At 37.9% G+C, this 5000-nt stretch overlaps 1 protein-coding gene across 1 annotated transcript in view; it reads left to right on the top strand.

The window, feature by feature from the left end:
• Window positions 1–1139: 1139 nt before the first annotated feature.
• LOC144980192 (uncharacterized) overlaps window positions 1140–5000 on the top strand; it is a 20546-nt gene continuing 16685 nt past the window's right edge. Inside the window, exon 1 of the mRNA XM_078927766.1 lies at window positions 1140–1205. The gene's annotated coding sequence lies outside the window, so the exon portion shown is untranslated. The remainder of the gene's footprint in view (window positions 1206–5000) is intronic.

The following is a 5000-nucleotide window of genomic DNA, read 5'->3' as shown; positions in this document are numbered from 1 at the left end:
GGTCTAGTGGTATGACACTCGCTTTAGGATCGGGGGGTGCTGGGTTCGAGCCTCGCTCGGCTCATAGTTTAGTCCTTGGAGAAGGCTCTTTACTCACATTCTCTCAGCGTACTCAGGTGTAAAATGAATACCTGGCCATTAATAGCGTTGCCTCTGTCCGAAAAAAAAAATAATACCGCCTAACAGGCGTCATGTCCCGTCCTAAATGTTAAATGTTCCTCTTGGCCAGAGACCCTTTGTAAAGAGCTTTGAGCACGAATAGTGGATATTGCGCTATATAAAAGCTCCAAAAAATATTCAGGATTTTCCCCAAAACTTCACACCTAACTAACAAAACACAAACACAATAGCAGTAGGATTTTGCGATACATAATTTCTTTAGCAAAACATGCTCTACGACACATTGTTCATTTTCTCTAAATTTTATAATGTGCAAAAGAAATTAGAATAAGAATAAGGTTGGTTGTATCGTAACGAATGTGACAGTTTTCCTGTAGTTGGTATGGAGAGGGTTAACGCTATCAAAATAGCATCTTTCATGGTTACCAAATGTCAAATTACGTGACCAAGTTGGACTAAATTGGCCAAATATAATATATTCTGGTTTCTATTATTAATTTTCATCAGTTCCTTTTCTTTCTTTTTCAACACAACGTTCTTTACTAATCTACTCAATTTTTTAAAATTTTATCAATACCGAAATGTTTTTCAAGAGGCCGGAGTATTAGTAGTGTCGTTCTGTGGTGTAGTCGTATGACATTCGCTTTCGGATCGGCAGGCCCTGGGTTCGAACCTCGCTCGGTGCATAGTTGACTCCTTGGAAAAGATTCTTTATTCACACTGTCTCACCGTACTCAGGTGTAAACCGAGTACCTGGCCGTTAACAGCGTTGTCTCTATCCGAAAAATAATTGTAATATCGCCTAACAGGCGTCATGTCATGTCCCGTCCTAAATGTTAAATGTTGCTGTTAACCAGGGACGTTTAGTGGATATTGCGCTATATAAAATGGCTCAATTTTTATTTATGGCTTGGCCACGTAAGTTTCTATTTGGCCACTTTTGAAGTCAAAAATTAGCCACAAGAAACTCTAATCATCTGGCAACTTTGTTGAAATGCTGTATAAAATCAACAGTGATCGTTATGCCAGCATCACTACCAGCTATTGCATTGTATTGAGTTGAGTGAGACCAGCATAGAGAACAGGTGAGTAAATCTATATTAGTTTGTTCAAGTTATGTTTACAGTGTTTCTCTTACAAAAATGTGATCTCTTTATGCTCTTTTATATATTATAGATTATATTACATCATTCCTTTAACTTTTGTGAATTCGATTTTCTTACTTTATATATAAAGAGGGCAGCGTGGCTTTGTGGTACGGTCTTTGCTTCGTACCAGAAAGGTACAGAGTTTAATCACCCGCCGTTGCGCTGTGTGGCCTTGAGCAAGTCTCCTCACCCTAGCTCACTTTGCGGCGCTGCTCTGCGGCTACGCCTGGGTTATTCCAGTCTTCCTTTGGAATAGACCCTAAAGACAAATTCCCCTTTGGGGATGAATAAAGTGAATTGTATTGTATTGTATTTTTGTATATATATGGGGTTCGAGAAAAACCCGGAAAAGTTTAGAATCTTGCAGCCACCAGAAGATAACTTATAACTTAAACAAATCTCAAATTTTAACATCACTAATCCAAATTATTTTGATTTATACATACAATTTCTTTAATATATATATATATATATATATATTGAAAATGTTTGTTTTTATCCACATGTGTTTTAATAAACACACCGCAAAAATGCCACACCACAGATTTTGAAGGTAATTCTCAAATGATAATGCGATCTTTCGATCCACCATATTGCTTTATATGATCCGTAGGATTTTTTCCAAAGATACAAAATTGATTTTCTTATGTCTTGAATCGTGAGCCGATCCCATGTTACTCAAAATTTCATCATTATATATAAGTTTGTTTATACCTAGATATAACTAAAATTTATCATTAAGCAATATGTTAATGTAAATGTTGCTGCTCGCAGCTCGAAGAAATAAATAACAACGTGAAATTGAATGTAAGCTTCAATTTGATTACGAAAACAGATAGAATGGACGTTTCGGGTTTCCCCTTTATCAACAAACAGGATAAATGAAAAACTACAGATGAATGAGATGATGTGGTAGTGGCGTTGTTCGAAACGTCCGCTCTATCTGTTTTCGTAATTAAATCGAAGCTTACATTCAATTTCACATTGTTATTAATAGCAATATTTTAATGATTGTGTGTATGTTACTGTTGTGTATGGTGCAGTTTGGAGTAATCTTGTACTCAAAACATGATCGACGTCAGGTCCGAGGGTTTGAACAGCGCAGCCTCCTCCTCGGGATATCCTTGGGAAATGCATATTTCAAACTTTTTCCTGTCGATTAATTTAGATTGGTTCGGTTGTCCCCACTGAGTAAAGTGCTGTTGTCTAAAGGCTGCATGTTTCGTTCTATGCCAATAATGTACACTGTTAAATATCAGGCAACTCTTGAATATATAAAATGCTTACAGGAGGATATTTACTTTAGTTAAAAGCTAACTTAATGGAATTTTGAAATATATTATATCCTTGTATTAAAAACTAAAATTGAGCTTTTATATAGCGCAATATCCACTAAATTGGCTCAAAGCGCTTTACAAAGGGTCCCTGACCAATAGCATCACGTAACATGAAGAACGAGCGAGACATGACGCCTGTCAGGCGATATTACAGAGACAACGATGTTAACGGCCAGGTAATCATTTTATACCCGAGTACGGTGAGAGAATGTGAGTAAAGAGCTTTTCCAAGGACTCAACTATGCGCCGACCGAGGCTCGAACTCAGTTTAATCCTCTGTGTTTATAACGTTGTGCCATCCTTCTAAACCAGCAATGACTAAATGCTGTTGTCCACGCGATTCGAGTCGGGGTACATTGGAGGTTATTCATCTTAGAAAATAAAGTGAATGAGATTTCTGCTCGTACTGAATTTATGTAGCATTGTTAAAAGAAAAAAACATCCCGACTTATTCCATACTTTGTCTCGATCGTCATTTGTTTTTCAACTTCTTAGCCATCAATGTTTTTGTTTATTCCTCTTAACAACGCCACTACCACATTTATCACATTCACCCGTAGTGTTTCATTTATCCTGTTTGTTGATAAAGGGGAAACCCGAAACGTAATTAATTTTCGTAATTAAGTTGAAGCTTACATTCAATTTCACATTGTTATTTATCTGTTTGTGTGTATAACATTGTGCCATCCTTATTTTATTCATCTTAGAAAATAAACTGAATGAGATTTCTGCTCGTACTGAATTTATGTAGCATTGTTAAAAGAAAAAAAAAACCGACTTGTTCCAGACTTTCTCCCGATTGAGCTTTTCAACATCTTATGCGGCTATGTGGATTGGAAGGTCCTGGATTCGAGCCTCGCTCGGCACATAGTTGAGTCCTTAGAGAAAACTCTTTAAACACATTCTCTCACCGAATGCAGGTGTAAAATGAGTACCTGGCCGTTAACAGCGTTGTTTCTGTCCAAAAAAAATATGTAATATCGCCTAACAGCCGTCATGCCCCGTCCTAAATGTTAAATGTTGCTGTTCGACAAAGCTTTGAGCACGTTAAGTGGATATTGCGCTATATAAAAGCTCAATTTATTCTTACACTAGTAAAGATCAAATCAAGAAATGAAGGAGCAGGGACCGGTGCAAGATAAAGATCTCAACATGTGTGATCAACTTATTTTTTGGGATGGTTTTTTTTCTTGTATTTTTCTTTCTTGCTTTGTCTGACACCTTTCAAAAATGAGCTTTTATATAGCGTAATATCCACTAAACGTGCTCAAAGCGCTTTACAAAGGGACCCTGCCCAACAGCAACATTTAACATTTAGGACGCCAGTTAGGCGATATTACCTTTTTTCGGACAGAGACAACGCTGTTAACAGCCAGGTACTCATTTTACAGCTGAGTCCGGTGAGAGAATGTGAGTAAAGAGCTTTCTCCAAGACCTCAACTATGCGCCGAGCGAGGCTCGAACCCAGGACCTTCCGATCCGAAAGCGAGTGTCATACTACAAGACCACATAGCCGCACAGATCTTAGGGCCCTCCCGCACTAGGACAGGTCTGTCCTAGGACGAATTTGTCCTGTCCCACTGAAGAAAACTTCTATTTAAAACAGGTACCGCACTAGGACAGGACTGTCTCAGGACACACATCGCGTATCGCTTGCGAAAATGTATTATCAACGTGGATGAAATAGAGGTTACATATTTCTGTGCTTTGCTGCATAGAAAAAAAAAGACAAATGGAAAGAGAAAACATTATTGAGTGCATCCTTTAATGACCCAAAGATTGCTCAAGGGTCAATTCCAAAGACTATGGTGATCTCCAATCTTATCCTAAACTGTTTTTCTTGGAATCACCTTACTTTACCCAGGTGCAAATGAGTACCAGTTCGCTGATTGGAGTAATCTGTTACGGACTAGCGTCCATTCAAGAGGATAATAGAGGGTAGACATGGCTCGCCGGTACGGTCTTTGCTTCGTACCCGAAGGTTACCAGGTTCGATCACCCGCTGCTGCGCTGTGTGGCCTTGAGCAAGTCACTTCGACCTAGCTCCTGGGTTATTCCAGTCTTCCCTTGTAAGAGACCCGGGAGAAAAAGTTCCCCTGTTTTGTCGCGTCCCAATAGGTGCGGTAGAGTTCACTTTATTACATATGTTACAAATTTGGAACATGACTGTCCTAGTGCGGTGGGGGTCTTATTAAGGTTTTATTCTTGCTGCTTCTAAATTTTCGAGTATATATATATATATATATATATATATATATATATATATATATATATATATATATATATAACACTGGTTTGAATCCTAATAATTTTGATTACAAAATAATCATTATCATTTGTCACACCCTATTTGTTATTTCTCTTACCAATGCATAAAAAAAATCTATAACATCAA

This window comes from Berghia stephanieae, chromosome 9 (genome assembly GCF_034508935.2).
Source record: "Berghia stephanieae isolate SIO BIC M18660-M18661 chromosome 9, UCSD_Bste_1.3, whole genome shotgun sequence".
In the NCBI taxonomy this organism is placed as follows: domain Eukaryota; kingdom Metazoa; phylum Mollusca; class Gastropoda; order Nudibranchia; family Aeolidiidae; genus Berghia; species Berghia stephanieae.
The sequence above is the reverse complement of the archived record's forward strand: the minus strand, read 5'-3'. Positions and strand labels throughout refer to the sequence as shown.